This window comes from Mya arenaria, chromosome 12 (assembly GCF_026914265.1).
Source record: "Mya arenaria isolate MELC-2E11 chromosome 12, ASM2691426v1".
Lineage (NCBI taxonomy): Eukaryota > Metazoa > Mollusca > Bivalvia > Myida > Myidae > Mya > Mya arenaria.
The window spans coordinates 61,590,398-61,613,931 of NC_069133.1; the positions used below are offsets into that span (position 1 = coordinate 61,590,398).

General features: G+C 35.1%; 1 protein-coding gene across 1 annotated transcript in view; it reads right to left on the minus strand.

Moving 5' to 3' along the window:
- LOC128211633 (prolyl endopeptidase FAP-like) overlaps positions 1-23,534 on the minus strand; it is a 169,606-nt gene that overhangs the window by 130,773 nt on the left and 15,299 nt on the right. The gene's annotated exons all lie outside the window — the stretch shown is intronic.

The window sequence follows — 23,534 nt, forward strand, 5'->3', positions numbered from 1 at the left end:
CTGCATTAAACAAATATGTACAACAAAGTAATATGTTGAAATATCTATACTTAACTCAAATGCGTACTTCATAGAAAATTCAGATATCCAGAATCAATCTTGAAGCTTTAGGTATTAGAAAGCTTATAAAAAAAGCATTCACCATTCAATTCAAAAAAGGGAGAAAGGAAAACCACTCAGTACCAAAACCTTTGTCATATACCGTGTTATGTCCAGCTCAATAGAAAACAGCTTTAGCTGAAATCGTGTCGAATAAAACAACCTAACTAAACAAATAATCAAATAAAGGATTCTGATCATTTTAAAAGGGTAAATAAACCCAACGCGGATTAATATCGTACACAACGAACGCTGAAAGAAACCTCATGCCTATTTATGTAAGAAGCGATATTTGATAGGAAATGCCAAAACCATAATAAAAATAAGTATGTGGTGAAATGGATAGTGGTGTTTTGGTCAATAAAAAAAGTTTGTTTACTAAATTATTCATAAAAGTTATTACAATATCTTGCATTATGATCAAAACGCCCTTAATCTTTACCAAATACACCTTCTCTGCCATATACTGAGATGATCGCACTGATTGCTGCGACGCGATAGTTTTATTAATTATATTTTCGCAATAAATCAGAAAATAAATGATCATATAGGAAGCATAGGCTGACGAACCCGTCGTTAAACATGTAGTTAGGTGCATGTCCCAAACAGTTTACACCCGTAAGACATGTCTTTATATAACACCTACATAGAAATAATGCCAATATTAGCTCGTGTTTTTTATTCTTTCAATCTCGAAAGAATGGTGGTTATAAACACCAACCGCTTTTAAATGTTGGTTTTGCAATAGAAGCGTTACATTTCCATTTAGCGACTGGTTGCTTAGATAGCATATTCACAAAATAAATTATGCAAATGATTGAATTAAGACCCATGATATACTTCTCTAAAAAGTGATTTTTTTTTAAACTTATTTAGTTTAAAAAATAATTTTCTCCGAAGACCTAGAATCATGCGTCGATGTCCAGCAATTTTTATTTTATTACAAAGAATGTCAATCTTTGACAGTTTCACACCAGGATCGCCTCCAGCTGGCACTGTTTTGTCATCAACGGGACGCTAAGCAAAACAGACAGTCGTTACTCTTGCCGAGTTCTTTCCCTTGGAAAAGTCCAACTGTTTTACACACAATGAACTCCTTACATTCAGAGAATCGGAACACATGGTATTGGTCTGAACGAATACACTATTGGTGAAATAATAAATATTTCATTGATTTATACATTAACCCATTCTAACAACACTTAAATTCGGCCGGAATATTTCACATTCAAATTAAAAACTGTTCAAATTTTCAAGTTTTTTTACTCATAACAATTAAAATATGCTCATTTTATCTTAGCTTCCGAAGAAAACTTCTCACAGTTTCTTGATTTGTAACTTAACAATAAGCAAAAAATTAACATTACAAAACCCCGAGTGAAAGTAAATCTAAAAACCGAAATCTTGCTTATTAATGAAAAAGCAATAATGATATATGAATTTTGCATATTTGCACTAACAAATCAGGACCATAGACAGGGGCGTAGGGGGATTCGGGACCTCCCTCGGGATTCTTTTTAACTACAAATCCGATATGGTGCGATTTGGCGTATACATGGGCTTATTTAGTGAACAAAAATAGCTTCATAATTCACTTGACTGAAATTTATTTCTGTCTTACGTATGATGTAGATTAACAGAATTGAAAAACAAAGCTTTGGAACGAACTTGTCATAAAAACTTCAAAATAGGAAATACTATATAATGGTTAAATAAGCGTGTCTAGTTGGTTTTGTTTACGATAATATATCGAGGGTCTTTAAATGAAATCCAAGTTCCTGCATTTGACTGAAGCAAATGTGTTTATGAGTATATTTATGTCTATTTCAACATCGCGATGAATATACAGGACGCCAACTGAAGATAGCCTCTCGCCGGTCATTGTAGAAGGAAGGTTTGTCTTGATACGCCTCATAGTACTAAAGGAGCGCTCACATCAGGCGGATGTAGCAGGCCTGGTCAGCAGTTACTGCAGTACAGTGTATATGCGCGGATAAGCTGCCTGCGATGTCTTGTTGAGTGTCGCCAGCAGTGTCGAAGGCTTTGCATCATGCAGCTGCCATCGCATATTCTACCTACTTACTTCCTCGCTGAACTCTTGCCGAGTCTTGGGCAGGTCTGGATCATAGGCCTCGTAGATTCTGTCCGCATTGGCCGGCTGGAGACCTTCAAATTCGGTCGGAATTAACCACTCTGCCTTGAAGCGCTTTTCATTCTTTAGGATACGAGTATCCGTCTCTTGAATCTTATCACGTTAACCCGTTATTATGTTACTTATTAAGCTGAATTCGCAAACCATAACTAGTTGACCTGTTAGTGTTGTATAACTAGAAAGGTTAATAGGTGGAAGGTCTGGGCACTTTCAAGCCTGTTTTTAGTCTTATGATATCTATCTTACCAAAAATGTATCGCAATTATAAACTAGATAGCTAGATAATTATCGCGAAAGTTAAGAGGTTAACACGAAATAATTCGCAAAAACTATCAGGTCATCTTACGGCAGTAAAATGCCACCATAGAATATAAACTGTAAATCTTTGAATATTATATTGACGGGCATGTTTAAACCGACGGATCTATGGACGGAGTAAAGACGGACTGGTAAATTAGTTGGCGTACGGGTGGACGAGGAAGAGGGGATGGATGGATAAGGACGGTAAGACAAATGGATGGATGAACAGATGGGTCAATGAAAGAAGGATTAACGGACGGATTGTGTTAGGACGGACGTTTTTACGAGTCATATATTCTGAATTCTTGTGTTTTTATCACTTTAACCCCACTCTGTTTTTTAACCCTACTACACAGTTTCATAGTTTTATCCCACAATGGCAGACTGAAGAACTGAATGAAGCCCTACCAACCTATCCCTGACCATAGTTTAATGACCATTGAAATGTAATTCCTTGCTACCGTTTGTTCTATGATAAACTAAGATGATAACAATTTATTTGTGTCCGAAATTTCCAACTTTTGCGATTAAACATCTGTTACCAACACGTACCCAGTGGAAATTTGAAATCAGTGACCAACTCCCACTTCTGTGATAAAGGCTAAATGTCTAAGTTTAAAGTCATCATTCCACGATCCATCGGAATCTCCAGGGTCGGGGTAAGGGGGAAACATGTTGAATGACATTCAAAATATTCTCCCGCTCCGCAACTTTACATTTGTAAACAAAGCCGACGCTCACTGAAATCATGCGCTTGTCGGTTGTTGTAAAATATTATCGAATCGATATGTTTAACAGTTCGACTGTCTTCATAAAATGGTCACTAAACTATTTAAAAAAATGCTTAGTTAAAGTGGAGTGTTTACTTGAATACAAATAGGTGTAAGCTGTCGCCCCCCCCCCCCGCCCCCTATTTTTATAGCAGATTTGGACGTTTTGTATTTTTCATTTTTGGAAACGAAGTGTCGGCCCGGGACTACCGTGCCTATTGGAGCTACGCCGATGATATATAACCACTGAACAGACCGAAACGGATATATGCCTCTTTTAAACTTTCAATTACGGTAATTTATTGATTGGCAACTGTCTATACAGGAAGTCGCTTCACCTTGGTTCGTAAATAATTCACAGTTTTAAGGACACGCTTTAACAAATATTCAAACTAAGTTCATTTATTATTGGAAAGCAATGGAAGACGGTTTCGATGAATTATAAATTACTGCCGTTGTTTGGACGCGGATCGACGTGGAGCGGAAGGTATCAGATGTAAAACACCTCATCCAGCCATGGGAAATAATGTTAATGTATGCACCTGATGACTCCAAGTGATTCTAGTATCGTTTTAAAGGGTATTGCGTATGCACCAGTCAATTGTAAACACGCCCCAGGTCCAGGGGTATACCGGTGCTAGCGGGGGAATTGGCCTAACCTAGGAATCCCGGGGTGCGGTGTCATTTGGCGGGGATTTTACCAGCAGTTTGTGCCCGTAGGGTGGGGATTTAACCCGGGATTTGCTGGACCGAAAGTCAAAGTCCCCACTTTTCCCCGGACCTTGGGCCGTGGTTTCAATTGACTGGTGCATTACTTATATGGTTACTAAATGGCCGAACATTATTAAATCTATAAAACTTTAGTATTTTGTAACTTTGTTTTTTATTTCAACTGAAAGTGAAATGACTCAAAATCATATCGGCATGTTTGCAATAGCCTTATCGGTATACTGCCTACAAGTTCCTCTACAAAAATAAACTGTTTTCAAATGGTCTGCACTACATGGTATGGGACGCCGGCACTGTCTTTTTAACTGAATGAGGGGACACAGGACTTGTACATTAATTTCATCAATGTAACTTATGTATTCTTTTAACACAAACTTTTTTGTTTTTTTTATTTAAAACTTTCATATTTTTAATTGCCGTATAAACGCGTCCACACGTACCACTGGGGCATGTTGCCCCAGGGAGGGGGGGGGGGGCAAATTTACACAAGGGGTAAATGTTGGGAATGTCATCGGGGTAAACTGTATCTTCAGTTGTAGTTCTTACGCTAGTTTATATTATTAACATGAGGGCATTGAATTTTGCATTTGCAAATGTCTTCTGCTTTTCTGTCGATACAAACATTTTATAGCAACTCATTTACAACAGGCTTCTAAAATGAATTCCGGTAATTTTGATAAATATCAGCAAACAACCAGTGATGTATTTTATAAGTCGACTTAGTAACCAGTTTCAACGTATTTTCGTATACACGTACAAACACTTGCAGGAGTTCTCGTGAGTTAATTTTGTATTTATGCTGTACACAATATAAGTAACCATGTAGGCATGTACAATTCATAATGGAAGCTTTTAAACATATGCGCGTGAATTATATAGCGATTTTACAAGCGCATTGCTTGACAAAGGGAAATAACTCCTGTGTCTGACCATTGACCAGAATAAATGAAAAGACAGAAAATAAGTTTAAAGATTATCATTATAGCCGTGTGGCTAACATTTCTTTATAAAACATGTTATATATCTATTGCTTCACTATTCACGGACATCAAAACGGTTCGCTCGCAACATAGATTAAGGGAGATTGAAAGAATTGTGTTATTGATAAATTATTCGCGTTTCTTACAATCTAAACATTTATACATAGACCCTTGCCCATTGAAAACGGTTAACATGTATCCCTATAGACGCGGCCTCCGGGTCGCGTCAAATACTGTGTTTTTAGGAAATTAATCTTAACTTTAAAGGCATCAAAAGATAACAAAGATAAAAGGCGAAGATGTGTTGACATACATTAAAGCTATCTACATGCCGATTTTGATAAAATAGATCATGTTTCGTTATCAATATGAAATGCATTGACCTTTATTATTCATCAATTAACAAACAGTTTTAACATTTTTTTTAAAATTTTATGCTTATATTCCGATAACTTGAAAACGACAAAATACACGATATTATTGAAACAGAATTACACAAGACGTATCCAAAAGTAAAAAGACACTTTTTCCAAATATAAATACTCTTTTATTTCTCAACACTATTCTACATAAAAAAGTTTTAAATGAATAAGTCGGATGTTCAAGAAGTTAAGATTTAAGTGCTTTTTAAATTCCCAAACTATGAATGCAATTATCATCAAGGAAATAGCCGAGCGGGATCGGATTGCGGATTTATCATTACTATCCCCATGCTGGAGAGAAAAGAGTATGTTAAAGCGTCTATCTAAAACAAAATTATAAGAAATAATTACAAAGTGAATTTTATCTTCGTTCTACATCACACAAGCCCATTTGTTGCTTAAAACGTATTACTATATAAACGTTTAATGTAGTGTTTATTTGAAAACAGAGCCTTATATTCAACATCTATTCGGTCCACAATCTGGACCAAAATACATCACAAAACAACACAGTGTAAAATCGCAATATATTTCACCGAGTAAAAGGTGTATTATATGAGTGAAGTATTCATCATTTGTTCACGAATAGTGACGCTGATACCAACTATAACAAAATTATTATATATATATATATAGATTGAAGCAGTGAAAATATGAAACTTTTCAATTATATTTCACCGATTTATCTCTAAAAGTCAATTGAAAGTATATGAAAAAGCTTGCGTTTAAATCAAAAAGACGATTTTGAATCTGTTTTGCGGCAATTATCAAAACATATCTTTATCTTAAAAAATCTTATTAACTTTGTTATAAAAAAACAAACACACACTTATGCATTAAATGCGAAAAAAAACCCTGATATAACTATTTATTTACTCATCAATAATAACAATAACGCCGACAACAGCACCACAACGCCTCACTTACGTCATCATCCCTGTCAAAAGCCATCAACACCTTGTCATCCATGTCTACCCTTTAACGAATGGAACCACTTCCCTTTCCAGACAAATATCTTCGCTTGCTTAATATATCCAAATAACAAAATTGCTCACTCAATCAAAAAATGTTTTCAGCCTAAGGCATTTCATGGCAGAAGCTGTTCCGGTTTTTTTTGTGTGTGTTTTTTTAAAACAACAACCCCAATTTGAACGTTTATGACCACAGTGCTATTAAATGAACGAAATAGTAACAGTGATTTTAGCTTAAAGGAAATTTAATGATTTTACTGGTCCATCTCAAATCACAGTTGGCAGGAAAAGTCTCGTGCGCCTCATACGAGTTAATGGAACTTTTGTAGTAAAATTACTTTCAGACTGAAAAGCAAATACACGACGACAAATTTATATTAACGATTTAAGTTTTAGCAAACAAGATATTAAAAGCAGTGCCATTATCCGAGCTCGCGTAAAAGACACATGCACGCACAAACTTGCAAACTTGAAACCAATATCTATTCATTTGAACGTGATATTAAAGCCCGCTAACAAGAGCTGCGTAAAAATGAGCAAGATTTATAAGGACCTGATCAATTTGTGAACAAAGCCTAAAATTCATAATTCATTCCTAAACATGAATAACATATGTTCCGTTCCGTAATTACGCTGCCCATATCGATCCTAACGCCACGGGAAATGATCACCCTCCGAGCTATCTTATTCAAATTTTCTCTAAAAAAGAAATTAATAACAATTTACCGGCTGCAAACTCGCTAGAATTGACGGCAAAATCCTCGTCAATTTTCCGCATGTAATTTGCGAAAGCGCTAGCTCGCCGCACTTTTGACAACGTCCTGTCAGGCGCCGTTTTGACTTTATCAATCACCGAGTACATCGGCAACATGTACAAAAACATCAGATCCGACCCAGTATGGTAATTATGCCAAAATGACCAATCTGGAAGCGGCGTAAGACTGATGTACATAAATAACAAAAGTTATCTTCACTTGGCAAAATGTTAGTATACCAGTAAACGAGGGGCGGGGGAACACTGATTGCGCTCGTTAACTGGTTTACTACCCCCTTCCGTCAACTCCTCCCACATACTCAGTGACTTCTCACGAAATGTGTAGTGACCACGTTATGGCGACTTCCACGATTGATTCAGATAACTATATTTAAAGATTTTGTAATATGTGTGTTTTCTATGACGTAGCATGTGTCTGGATTTAAGAGTCAGTGGGGACATTGTGTCTTTAAACGGGAGCTTGTTTTAGCGTGGCTGTTTAGGCACTAGTTTCCATTGTCTTCTGAATTTACGAGAAAATAGTAAGCATGCATTCGAACCTGGTATTGACTAATCACTATAGTGCGTTCATGAAACATTCATCCTACCAACTTAATTATGTCAATCAATTTTGCCACCAGCCTAACCGACCATAAAGATCTGTATAAATGTACACGGGATAAATTGATGAAGGTATGCTTTTGATTATGTTAATCAATAAATACACACAACCTAGTCACTATCCATTGCCAATATTGTATATGTTTACCATGTCCCCGGCACTATATGTCTCAAAATCACTGATTGCCTTCACGGAAGCACGAACTATGAAACCATTGTTGGTGTATTCACTTTTAAGAGTTTCAGCCCATTTTTGGGGCTTTACCGACCACTCCATTTAAATACAATGTTTACCGTTAAACAATGAGTTTCCCTAGTTTTGCTGGAGTGTTTAAATGGAACTCCATAACATAATTGGGAAATGTTTATGACTTCCACTTGTTACACTTACACGTGTTATAACTGACAATTGTGTCAAAAGAAACTCTGTTTATTGCACTCTTTCAACATATTCATAATTTTACAGATGTTGCATTATTATTGCTTACTCGGGCAAGGTCTATTCGGTGAGTGCTCCGATAAGAGTGTTAGTCATTTCTGGTTTATAGTGCACAGACAGAATGCAACTCTGGTTAGAACTACCCTGGTTCTTTAACGTGCACCAGTTTATAGCACATGGTCACATGGACCCTCATTTAACGTCCCTCCAGGAAGACGATTACTATTTTAGTCGTGCGGCGGAGAATCGAACTTGCGACCCATGGATTGACAATCAAGTGTGTTACCATTACCACGGATTTACAACAGTTCAGGATCGTATTCAATTTCATTTTTGGACTAGGGCACTTGTGGCCTACTTCATAGCCATAATCGCGATATTTGCATTTTCAAGCCGCATTTTGGGGGTTCACTGACGTAATGTATTCATACGCTGTATTTTGATTGGATTGCCGTTAGTGAATTTGAATAATTAAAGTAGTACCAGAACTGATTACAATGAAAACATCCAATAAAAATAGTTCTCCTAACAATTCAAGCTAACTGTATGTTCTTTTAATGAAGCACAAGAAATTTATACGTAGCGAGTGAGTTAATCGGGTTAACTACATGAATGTTCTTGCATACAGTCAGATTATATGCAATAAGAATATGAACATATTGGAAAAGTACGCATCGAAAATTTTCCGTTCAATGCTCTGTATTGATAGACTGGTACCCTCTTTCTCTTTTATCCGAAAAGAAACCAGTATCAGCTAACCGCGGTGCCCGACGCGCATTCGAAATGACTTGTGAATTCATACGTCAAGCGAATAAAGCGTGCGGTCTAAGTAGAAAACAACCAGGAAAGTTGGTTTAAAAAAAGTAATGTTATCCTTTGTATACAGTGTTGGTATTCCGAAGTCGGTCCCTTTTCTTTTTTTTTCGACATAAATTGCATGTTTCCGTGATATTTTCTTTTCGACACAAAGTTTTTTTTAACTAATCATCGCATGGCACTTAGCACGTTTTTAAATACAACATGATTTTTGGTATTTTATTGTTCAAATACTATTAATGTTTACTAACAACCATATGCCGCGTACCTGTATAACTTTATATTTTTTAGGAAAAGTAAATCAGGGTACCAGTCTACTTATTGACCTCAAAATTTACTCTGATCAGAGCGGCCGAATGATTCAGACATGTATGTTATCACTACTTCCGGATGCTGATGATGTAAATTTCAAAGTGTTTTATTGAGGAAATTTATCAATAAAGCCGCCATTGAATGATTACCACTAAAAAACGGATTTATTTTCATCTTACCGTGGGTAGCATTTTTAATTTGACACGTAAATTTTCAAGCAATACAAGTTCGTTTGAAAAAATCATGTGATTTCAATTTTGCAAAATGGAGATAAAAAATATCAAATATGCGCATACTTATTTATGAAGTTTCATTCTAAATGAAGCCAAATGTATTAATATGTGCACAGCATCTGTGAATAAGATGATTGTTTACCTGTGTGCATAGAAAAGTCTTGGAGCCACTCTCAGTGTAAGTACATGACATTGTGATAAACCATCGCCATTGATAAAACAATCTTGCATGCTCAATTTTGATTTCCCCTCTTATAATGCACCAGTCAATTGTTACCACGCCTTCCTCGGGGATATACCAGTAACAAGGGCTGTGTTTTTACCTTTCAGGTGTCCTCGTAGCTAAAGAACTTCAGCGAACACATTATATATTACCTTTTGGGACGTGTTGTAAACATCAAAAAAATAAATATCAACATTAAAGTGATGGAAGCCAAAACTAGTGTCCTCGCAATGCGGGGTGATTGCGGTGGTTTTGTCTTCCCTCAAAATATATCAGGGAATTGCTCTTACCTTAGATCCGTGGGGTGCGGGGTAATTCAAGGGATTTTACCACCAGTTCGTTCGCGCAGGGCAGGGATTTTACCGGGGATTGGTTGGACGGAAAGTCGGGGACGGGGGGGGGGGGGGGCTGGTTACAATTGACTGGTGCATACTTTACAAGTTCTTTTTCTGAAGACGCTATGTGCTCACTTTTTGTTATCTAGCCAAGAATGCAAATCAAAAATCAGTCAGAGATACAGTATAGTGATGCATTGTTGTTGATAGATCAATATAAATTTGTGAAATATTTGAGGGAAAGGTATTTGGTTAAATAATTCACAAGTGTAACTTTTTAGTTTTATTTAACAATGCAGTGCCGAATATTGTGGAGATATAATTGAATTTGTATTAATTAATCAGTTGACTTGTGGCGTTTAGGGAACAAACTTAAAATCAAAACATTCAATAAAGTTCCCTTATCACCCAATGTTGTGGAATAGTGAAGTAATGTAGATTTAACCTCACAACAGTCTTTCTCAAATGCTGTCCAGGCTTTTTTATATTTAAGAATAACTAACCTCGCGATGTCAGACAAGAAATCATCTTGGCATGAGATTGGATCACTATGGATCATTATGCACCAGTCAATTGTAACCATGGCTCCCACATCCGGGGGTATACCGGGGATAGCCGGCGAAATGGGCCATGTTTTTACCTTTCAGGTGGCCCCGCAGTGCCAGGTCTTCCCAGAAAATACAGTGTGGATGGTGCTTAACCTAATGTCCCTTGGGTGCGGGGCATTTGGTGGGGACTTTACCATCAGATTATCTCCGCAGGGCGGGGATTTTAGCTGGGGTTGGCTGGACCGAAAGTAAAAGTTCCCGCTATTCCGGGACCGGGGGCAGAAGGCATGGTTACAATTGACTGATGCATTAGCTTGTGTATTCAGATAAAATTAAGAATATATATTTATTTATATAAGTTTTACTTTGCAATCTAAATCAAAGATTTGAAACAGGTATCCTTTATCAATCAATGCAAGTATACATAAATGACTGTGCAAATTTGTATGTATCATCCAAATATGAGTACCTTGCAGGGTGAATGTTATTTGTAAAGATTATACTAAGTGAGCTTTCAAGATTACCTTTCCAATCGCATACACAATGCAGTTTGAAACCTGGATATTTAAAACAAATCTTGCTTGTAGACCACTACTATTAAATATTTGATAAGTCACAGACATTATAAGGTACAGTTTAAATGGGATGTACTCCGTTAATGATGAAACGCTAAAATTTAAAGAAAATTGTAGAAAATTGACATAAACTTGGTATCGATGTGTACAATTAATGCATTGAAACTTACTGATGATCCCCATAGTTTACAAATGATTTATTAACAGCAGTTATTTCATGTTTTTTCCATTAAAACAGATTACTAGGTATGTCTACCGAGTAGAATTCATTCCTTATGCGTGATCTACCGTTGATATTATTACATGATATTAGCGAGTTAGGTATACATCTGGAAAATTCCACCAAGTAAAAGTAAGACTTCATAGCATAGTGGATACCACTGCAATTTTTTTTAAATTTTGGTATTTTATTTACAATAACAATAACGATATCAAAAAGTGAAATATTTTATTAAAAAAGTGTCCTTATATTCGTTACAGGAAAAAAACACTTTTTTCGTGCCAATCTGGTGTACAGTCCCTTTCATAAACAACAAGTGAAGCCAATGCTGTATTAATTTGAGACAAACAAAAAGAATACAGCACAAAGTTCAGAAAGTGTGACAATGTGAGAACACCTTACATAATTTATAAATTTTCATGCGATTCAGACAATTTTAATGCTAGAAATCACAAAAAAAATCATTCCCTTGAATTATTCCTGTCATACATGTAGTTTAAAGCTACACTCTCACAGATTTACCATTTTTACAACTTTTTTGTCTTGGAAAGAGCTAAATTTTGCGTAAACATCTTCAAACCAATGACATCAGATTGCTGACAAACAATCAGCTCGTAGTTTGTCATATTTCCGTTCGAAAATTAAAATTTTATGGCTTAAACTGTTTAAGAATAATGCTTAAAACATCATTTTTTTAACTTTAATATAAAAATCTGCCATCTAAATTTTGGTCAGCAGTCTTATATAACTGGTTTCCATGGATTTTTGCAAAAATTGGCTCGTTCCAAGACAAAAAATAAAAAAGTTGTCAAAATGAGAGTGCAGCTTTAAACTCATAATAAAATTTCAATGCACTACATTTGACATAATTTTAAACAGATGAAAAGATGTTATTTTTAAAAAGCACAATATATCCTTTATGTGACCTTACATTATAATGAAATTATTCAGATCATAATTAAGTGACTTTTCTTGCACTTAAATGTGAACAAGAAAGCTTGGGATTGAACACTAAATGAAACAAGAATGAAATTAAATGAATCACAAAATATCATCAAAATTATACGCACAAATGTTCTTTGATATACAAAAAAATGAAAATTTTTAGACTTCCAAAAATTTAACATTTACTAAATACGGTTATATAAAATTGTGAATACATTTGTAGGATTTGATATCCTACTAGATGTAACTCGGCTTCGTTCATTTTTCTAAACTTTCTCTCAGTGATGAGGAATAAATTTTATTCACTGCAGTTGTTTTCTAAGTTTATGAAAATAAGAACAATTGAAACAATTCATTAACTACTGTTGATCAGTGCAGATTGTGGGAGGTCATGATTGATTTCAATGAACCACCAATAAGCCCTGCCAAAATTGGATACTGATTGGTCAGTCAGGTGCTTTTGGTAGGCATGAATAGCATGAATGTTAATTTCAACCATCATTTATGAATGTTTACACAACCATTGAATATTGAAATAACAAGCGAAATGTTAGTTTGAATGATGAAAGCCATAAAATATGTGAAGTATTGAAAAAGAGAGCATTTTTCAGCTTGTGAAAAAAAGAGAAAATTATTTATTGTTTATCAGGAAAATGTTGAAATCTCATGTTTAGGCCTATAGTGATCATACTTGATTGCTATGTTATTGGCACTTATTGCAATATGTTTTATTCATTGCAATATTTATGTAAAACGTTAATTATTATGTTGACTTAAGTTTGTAGATAAGAACCAATGGTATAGGTGATGTGAGAATGATCTCGTATTTCTTTAAACCCCTTTTGGTATTGTGAGTTTTTTTGCTCCAGACTTGTTCAGTTTACCTTTTGAAGATTTTCAAAGTAACTGCAAAACAAGTCCAGCTGTCTAGAAAGACTATGTCAAACCCTGACCAGATATAATTTCTTGTCTTTTCAAATTACCAACTTGGCAATGGTTTTATCATAACATAGGATATTGGTTTTAAAGGACATGTTAGTGTTTTTGTATGTGGAATGAAATATCATAAGTGGCACTAAATTGAACATAATTTATAGTTCTCATTGATATTACACATAGCCTCAAGTACATGTTGATCTTAGATGTAAGGCTTGGACGGAGTCAGGGCAAGAAAAATGCATGTTAATACATTATACTTTCCAACGCTAGAACTGTTTGTTTATTCAAGTAAATAAAGCAATCCCCACACCAAGGAACTGCAGTATTGCATAACCAGCTTAATTGACATTATGAGTTGGAGTTCAAATTGCTGCAATTAAAGGCACATCTAGTTTTCAGAATTATTCAAACTCTGATTTAGCAACCTTAATATAGTTATATGAACTACTTTTGCAAAATGAAAGCTTTTTTAGATTTACAAGGATGGGTGAAAAGTATTTGCCAAATGTACTGCAACACCTGATACCTTTTGCCTAGGAATCCAACAAATTCATGGCACTCCAAATGTTACAGTACTATTGAATTTGGAGTGCCTGAAAAGAAAGCTTCTTGATTCTACATTCAACATCTTCTTTCTGTATGACATATTGGACCAGGAGAATCATGAACCTACAACCTTTTACATCTATTGAGATAGGGAGCTATCAGGACAGTGACAGAGGACAATACAAGAATGGCCAACTGCTGCATTTAATGAGTTATCAAATGCATACAAATTAAGACAGAGAAAATAGTTCTTAATTTTTCCAAACTACTTCCTTAAGCATCCTGTACATGTATGTTGTTGTATTTTACAATGATTGTTTAAAGTTACAATGGCCCTGTGGGTTAAAGATGCTCTGTCCACGGGGTAACAGGTTTTGTACATAATAGGGTTATAAGTACTGCGTTTTGATCCAGGAAGTTGTATTCGACTCAAGTAGATTTTTGCAGATTCGGATTTCACAAGGCACAAGCCGAGTAAAATCAAAATCTACAAAAAAACTACCAGAATCAAATATGACATTCCGCCATATCCGGATCAAAACGCAGTACTAATAACCCTTTTATTATATACATTACTGATTAGATCACTTAGAAGCCACATCTTTGCATAATAAATTTCATTTTAAGGATGCACTCATTGGTTTAATGACGTCAATTTAATATTGCGCAACATACTTGTTATGACGTGACGTCACAAGAGTGGTATATGGCCGTATTGCATTGGAGCGGAATATGGGTTAAAGTATTATGTGATATGTATTGCATGTGGATTGACGATTGGTATAAAATAAAGAATAAAATTATGTCTGGTATTCCATTCTCACTAGCAGTCTGTTGAACTGCTGGCACCATGTTATGAAATTTGATGGTCAAAGTATTTAAAAGACATTTCAATATTTCAAAACGATATTCATCTCATCTTAGTCTACTCAACTTGCTTTGCTATGTACAAAAGTCTGCAGCAGTAATATGAATAGCATTAGACAGAAGGCAGTGCCTAATATTTATCAACAGCACTAAGTTATCATGGTAACATGTTATATGAATTGAATACCAAGCACAAATTAAGAGGGACAAAATAATTCTTCACTTTTTAAATAAAAACTACTTCCTAACAGCACTGTGTATGCAGTCTGACATAGGTGTACAATGTAGATGTCTTTTACAAAGATCGTTCAAAGTATGGCCCTATGGTTTAAAGCTCCCTTGAAAAAGAGGTGACAGGTTTTCTATATAGTATATAATTACATCATTGAAAATCTTCTCTGAAACTGCAAATAACAGTCCTTTGATATAAAAGGATTTTATCAAATTAAGTATGCGTGCCAACCACGTAAATTAATCTGTAGAAGTCTGATTTAACGACTTTGAGAAATTCAAAAGAACTTTGACTTTATCTGATTTAACGCTTTAGCACCCCCCCCCCCCCCCCCCCCCCCATCACTCTACACACACTTAACTAGATTTTTCAAATTTCCTTTGCAGCTTGCAAGCAGTTTTAGTCTAAAGTTTAAGCTAGCCCATTAAACAGTGACCCCTTGTGATGTGAGCCGATTTTTTCAATGCTAAGAACATGGTTGTCAACATTCCCCTGAATGAAGCCCTAGGCCATCAGTGCTTTCAGTTTAATCACTTTGATTATCCTTGTCCTTACACACGTTTGACAATCAATCTATTGGAGAATTGTGTTACATTCCAATTAAATCTGTTGAATTATAATCTTAAAATGAAGTAAATTCTAATGTGGTTATAGAATACAGCCCCTGGCCAACATCCAAATTCAGTTCCTTTGGTTTGGCCCCATTTTTTATTCGTGTAAGTGTATTCCTTTACGGAACTCGCTCTTGCTTTTGGACCTAAATTTTGTTTTCCCGGTAAAGCCACTGATTCAGAAAACACTTATTTTATCATTTTTATATCCTTTGAAAGCGAAAATACAGAAAAATACAATAAAAGTGCAACGAAAAGGTTTTGGTTTTAACTGGGTGTCAACTCACGCCGGTAAAGGACTTATATCACAATGCTTGATGTTTCTATATTTTAACAATACATTGGTAACATCACGTTGTAATGTCAATCAACCAATCACGCAAGCACTAATCGCTAAAACTCGTTAGTTACGCTATTGAAAATTGTAGTTTTCAAAGTCTTCTCAAAAGTTCCAGCTGTCAGTGTCTTAGTTTAACACTTTCAATGGTTTGCCACACTTTTTTCGTAATAAAACAGCGCATTTTACAAACATTGAGCGAGTCCCTTGAAATTAAATATTCGATAATCAATAACACTGTTTTCGATAAAGCTTTATTTTAGTAACAACAATGAAAGACGACGCATATTGTTTGTATTTTGCATTGTATTCTTGATAAATGCTAGAAAAAGTTTGAGGATAAGTTTGAGGTGCATGTAAACTAGTTTCAGTGCACTCGTCTCTCAATGGCCGTGTCAAGGCGTTAAACATTTATTGATCAGTGTGTGTATACCACGTGATCAATTACGTCATATATGCTACGTCGGAAGGACACATTTCGCTTAACATAAAGACTTAAATCAAAGATAACTTTTTTTTTACTACACCATTTACAATAAAACAAAGGGCAGTCTATGCCACTTAAAAGCCCCGCCTTCTTTTTATTACCGGAATTTGTAAGGTGATTAGTTTTATCAAACACTTCGACAAACCTGTTTCCAAAATAATATTTTGACAGTGCTCCATCAGACTGCCGTATTGTAAAAAGGTTTGTCGAAGTGCTTTAAGAAACTAAACTCTCAATCAAACTCTGGTAAAAGACCGAAGGCGGGATTCCGTAAGCGGCGTAGACTGAGCTATGTTTTATTTGAAATGGTGAAGAAATAGTGAAGTTATTTTTGTTTAAAGTATTCATTTGAAGCAAAACATTGCCTTCTGACGTAGCCTTTATGACGCAATTTATCACGTGGTATACACACATTGTTGATGAAGCTTTCCTGATACGTGTGTGGTCTGTGTGTGGTGTTTGTACGTTTGAGCCCTTTCGTTGTGCCTCTACACAGTGTTGGTGTTTGAATGTTGTGTTTGAATGTTGTGTTTGAATGTTGTGTTTGAATGTTATGTTTGAATTTTGTGTTTGATTGAATGTTGTGTTTGAATGTTGAGTTCGAATGTTGTGTTTGAATGTTGTGTTTGAATGTTGTGTTTGAATGTTGAGTTCGAATGTTGTGTTTGAATGTTGTGTTTGAATGTTTAACATTGGGGCTTGTTCCTGCAATTAGTTTGTATTATTGAAATTTTATTATCCCCACAGACATAACAGATTCACATTTTATCATTTGTGCTCTGGGCCTTATGGTTATTGTCAATAATATGTTCATGCTTTTCCTTTTGGTTACCATGGCAACCAGTCTCCTGCATGGAATTAATTTCTCTGAACACTTTTGAAAGGGCACCGTCCAAGGAACATCTCTATAAAGTTTCATCAGAAGTGTCCATGTGGTTAAGGAGGAGATGATGTGCATAAGCAACTGTTGACCACGGCCGATGGACGATGGACGAAGGACACAGGTCGCCGGACATAGACCGATCACAATACTAACATAGGACTATTTTGGAAAATAAATCAAACACCAATAAAACTCTAAAATTGAGCATTAAACAAAATAAATATTTGTTCACGAATGGTAAGATCAACAAATATCCTCTATGTCATATGAAAGTATCACTTTAGTAGTGGGAAAATGCGATTTAAACACATATATGCTCGGTCAAATACACTTATTATTTGATTTATCATAAGTTTTTTAAATATCACTTAACGTATCTGGCAAAACTATGTATTATTTGTATTTCATCCGAATGATGCATTTGAAAACAAATAAATAGCTCTTGTTAAAGAGAAGTTCAAACTAAAACGGATAAAACATGGTGAAAATCTAGAAAAAAAACGCGCAGACGCCCTGATGTTTATTTGTGACGCAAGAGAAAAAACGGCAGGTGTACCTGGTCGCTACATAAGATAAAACACCACTATGGTGTCAGGTAGGCGCTTGGTATTCATGTGTCAAACTATACACACTCATGAACCGGATATTGAAAAAAATATTGCGATTGATTTAATTGGGCATATTGATTTAGAAAAAGAAAGAACCTTTAAAAATGAAGATATTGTACCTTGAGGGCGGAGACCCCCGCCTATTTTTGAGCTTATTTAGACGGGGATAGATTTATTGAATGAAATAATTTTATTTGACCAAAATTTTTATGTTATCCTTTGGAACATTGATTGGCTTGGTTTTATCTCTAAGAAAGCTAAGAACGATAGAGTATGCATGCTTAGTAATGAGTTTGATTATAGAACTTACATAAACATTAATTTTTCAAGCAGGATTCTTTTTATTCTCTTGGTATTGCAACATTATGTTTATGTATATATTAGATATGCATTCAACCTAGATATGACGCTTGGAAAATTCAAACTCTCACCTCGAACGCATCAAAAGAGTCGGAATCATAGTCGTCATCATCCATACGCGCGCATGAACGTGACGTCAGTTTTGTACCACTTGAAACGTTCATTTTTTAACACCGTCACGCTTCAGAAGACAATGTCCGTACAAGAAAATGATCTAAAATACAGTTTTCAGTAAAACTATTTTTAATTTATGGCACATAAATACCCATTTATTTGATAAATCACTGATCAATGTGTTTACATATTAAATAGGCTTTGATATTAATAATATTTCTCCGCTAACATTATGACGCAACGTCTACTTGAGGTTATTAATATTTGCCGGCATGTAAGGGCTGTGCAAAATGTAGAGGTCTTATGATCTCATCTTCTCGTTTATGAAAGACATCTTATCATTTCTCAATATTCTTGAAAAAAATATATATATAGAACAAAAAATGTAGTACAAGAAAATGAATTGTTTTCAATTACTATTTTTGGTCTAGAATAACTTTTCCTTTACAGCGTTTTATCAACAAATATAAGGACATAATGCACGTTTATAGGAAGTGAAAAAGATTTTGAATCATATTTTGCTGTAATGTGATAAAAATAATTGAGCCTAAGAACTTACTAATGTACTTGAGTATCCCATCCCTCACAGTATAACTGATCGGAGCGTTTTCGTACTAGTCTATATGAATAGGTTAGAGTTTATTTGGTAATTTCTTCGTGAATAAGTAACTTTATCCTCACTGACGATCATTTTTGAATCAACCCCTAGGGAATAAATAGTTTATCTAATCGATCACTATCTGATCTAAACCAAATTTATGGCACCTAAAATAACTGCAGCAGTTATTTGCGCACCTTCTTAGACTGGCAGGTAACAGGCAAGTGGCATAAGCACGCCTACTTGACGCCAGCTCCACCACTTATCGGTGTTAAAATGAGCTGTCGAAAACTTCCGTGGTGCAGCTGTGCTTTTTGGTTATTTGTACACACATGAGCATGACTTATACTTCATCTCATATTTTTTAATAAATGGACATATTTCGAAAATCGGTGGTACCGTGTTACAACACTTTTACTACAGATTGGCTTCGATTCCATTTCATTATACATTTAGTGCAAATTTCGGTGCCAGAAGCCGTTTCCGTTTTAAGAAGAGTTTGTAAGATTTGATATGTAACGGCGTAAGTACTATACATAATTTCATTCCACAGAATGTTGTTTACCGAAATGTGGTTGAAATGCTAGCTGATCTCAACATGTGAACAAGCATGAATCGGGAGAAAAGCTCCTGGCACCACAAGTTGTACTGTATTGAAACGGAGTTTTACCCAACCTGTAGTAAACGTGTTTTTAAACGTCACCACTCACTCCAATTTTCGAAATATCTCCACGTAATACAAATATCAGATGAAATATTATTCATACTAACGTACAAATAAACAGAAGACACAGCTGCACCACGAAAGTATCGACAGCTCATTTTCTTTGCACCACCAATAAATAGTGGAGCTGGCGTTTAGTAGGCGTGAAATGGCAAATCTGCACATACTCATTGTTCGACTGCTATGTTGTTGGATGGAGCTTAAACCGTTACACTATTGTTAATACATGGGATATTTTTAAATGTGAGTTATGAAATAACATTGATATATATGCACACTAAGTTATTAATTACAATGTGGTTATAAAGACATGGGGTACTGGGCCCGTATTGATAAAGTAACTAAGAGAAAAATTGGTCGATGGGTGTTTCAGAAATACGGGCCCTGGTCAATTATTTGTACTCTATTCAAGCTAATGAGATGTGTTAAAGCTTATCTTAAAAAATAGGTTAAGTACATGAAAACCGGTTTAAACTTCTACTGGACTACACATGAAGCATGAGGAATTGTATTATATTTGTCAGTACAGTCGAAACTTGATATGTCGAATTCTGTTATCTCGATATTCTGGTTATGTCCAACTTTTTCGACATTGCTCGGTTTGGTGTTATACTTTTTGTATTTCGACTATATCGAGTGTTCGTTCTCTCGAAGTATTTCCAGAGGTACCAACGACTCCGACATAGTTTTTATTACACATTGTATTCGGCTCATCATCGGCGCAGGTAAAACAGTGACACTCCTCACCGTATTACAACCGCCTTTATTAAACTCGTTCAAGAAATATGTTAATACGATCACCAAACGCCCCCTGACTAACAAATTCTCTGAACTCAAGCTCGTGGATTAAAAAGATCGTTTGTATAACAACAATTTAATATTATACGTCACGTGGTTAGTAGGTGACTCGATATGGGATATACGGGTCAAAGGAAACCATATTCGGTTTCCTTTCACCTACATACCCCGAAACGTGTATATCACGTCGACAACATGTTTACATGTTTACATGTTTCTTTTATTCGTCGGAATTTTCATCGGAATCGGAAAATAGACGCCATTTTGGTAGAATATCAATGAGGTGACCCAATATGGAACATTATTGGGTCACCGCGTGACCAGACTTGGTCCAATGGCGTTGCGTCATATATGTTGGAGGCGTGATATATGTTTATATTAGTTTAACAGTAAGTTTTTTCATGGAATCTTAAAGACATACTGTTTTTACACGTTTTTCAACGTTGGTAAAAATATTATCTACCAATTATTAACTTGAACACATGCATATATTGACATCTCAGTAAAACTATTCTACTTTTCTAACCTGCCACCAAAGAAAATAAACCAGGGTTCGGCAAATGGACTATCATGACTGGTTTATCGCTCTTGCTAAAAGTAGAAAGAAAGCGTATCACCAAGCCATTTCACTGAACTATTGGATTAAAAAGATCATAGTATGGGTGCAAAATGTATATACATGTATATATTTGCAAGAATATTATTCGTTTAAGGTATTTCAGTTGAGGCAACCAAAGAAAAAAAATGTTAGTGGTCAACAGTTTCTTTTGTCCAATGAGAAGGCGGTATTTCGCAGGTTTTCTAATATCTATTCCAATCAATCAGCAGTAAGAAGCTATTTTTAAATGAGATGAAGCGAAATATATATAAACAGTTAATCATTAGGCCACTACTTTTATATAAATTGGTTTACAAAACCGGCGGGTCTAATTTTCCGAAAAGTACAAAAAAAAATGAATTTCACTTTTATTTTTAAAATTATTTTCCCGACCGAATTGGTTTTGGTGCGAAACGAAAGAAAAATGAATAGATAAGAGTACGAATGCAGTAGATCTCGACTGGTTTGTTGTTCCGTAGCCGTATTCGCCAATTTATTGTGATAGCATATGAGCAAGTCAACTGTTATGGCAGCGCCGTTGGCAATGGCGGAATTGACGATATCAGTCATTCTTTGTATGAAATAATTAATTAAATAAAATATGAAGGAGTTGTTAAAATAACAATAGCAATAAACATTGGCAAATTTAACAGCCGACACAAACAATAACTGTCACATGATTGTTGATTTTTCCCGCTAATTTAGGTCATGAAAATATTGTTGTTTATAGATAAAAAATAAAAGTGTCAGCGGCTGCCATCGAATAAGTAGACACAAATATCTGTAAATTATGTGTGGGAAAAACATTTTATAATAGTTTATGGTTTTATATCAAATAACAGTGCACTGAGTGTGAGTGGTGAAATCGAAAGTAAAATTTCTAAGTTGACACCGGTGACCGTGTTTCACAAGTTCGGTCGGTGGTGTTTATGGATTTTAAATCACATAATGGTTTTGAAATACTTGTCATTGGGTCAATGTTAAGCTTGTGTTTATTCTAGATTGCATGTTTATTCATGTTTGGGTTAAAAAACAAACAAAGAGTTGAACATATGTGTCAATGACATTAACTCATGCCGGGAATGTGTGCAAAACATTTAGATAAAACACTTTAACAACACGGAAAACTATTTTGAATAAGTCCATTTCAATTTGTAATGAACTTGATAATTCACTATAAATGAGATTTGTTGTTGTCACCAAGGAATACTCTTTAAAATGAAAAAAATAAATAAACAAGCATTAAGTATTGATGCCCTGTGAACGCTTATATACACAAAATGGCGGAGTTGGGAGAAGATGAACATATCCGATACATAATTATGGATTTCTCTGTCAGTTTGCTATCATTGGTACATAAAGTTAAGCCACATGCTAGATTTATTATTTTGCTATGTGATTTTTATGTACTGATGTGGTAATTTGCTGCAAGATTTGAATTTGAAATGGATTCGGTGAACACCCCATGGTAAGTATCCCGGTCCGAAAATATCCAGACTTAGCATGTCAGTTTAAAAATTTAAAATTTCAAGTAAATGATATAAATGTTCAATGTTTTTATGTTGTCCTCTCATTTCACCCTTTAAGAGTATGTTTTGGGATTTTTTTTCCTTTTTTTTTTCGACCACCCGCAGCCAATTGTATAAACAGATTTACCCAGGGTAATATTTTACCGGCGGTAATTTTTCTGGTAAATTGGCGGTAAGCAATTGTATAAAACAAAATTAAGATTTTACCAAGCTATTTACCGTGGTAATATTTACCCTCCTCCAAGAGGTGGGTACATTGATTTACCGTCTCAGTTACCAGATTCAAGATGGCCGACCAGACATAAACAAACGCTCGATTCACAACTCATTTTGTCGATTTTAAAGACAAATTGAAACTTCGTGAATAAAAAACTGTTCCATTACATCCATATCAATAGAAGACAGGAATACAGAGGTAAGAAATCGCCAATAACCACCGTGTGAACAAATAACTGCATTAAAAATATTCCAACGAAAACAGTTCATGTACAAAAAACAGTGACACAAGAAATCGGAAGCTTAAGAATGTATTTACCTTGTTTCGCGTTTAAATAATTCCAAAATCTTCAATGCAATGGTTCGAGACCAACACTTGATTGCAGGTCTCGACCTTACTTTGTTGAAATGTATCCAACTTTGCACATATTTTGAGTATACTAGTATTGCAAATAAATATTTACAATCAAATTGAACCGCCTGTAAACATTGAATAAATGACAGCTATGACGTCACTTTCTATGAAAAATACCCTCAGTCTATAGTCTATTTCTACAGTTTTCTTTTATATAGAGGCACAAAACCAAATACTGTATAGAGTGCATTGATAATATAAAAGTTAACTGTATATTTGATAAAAACA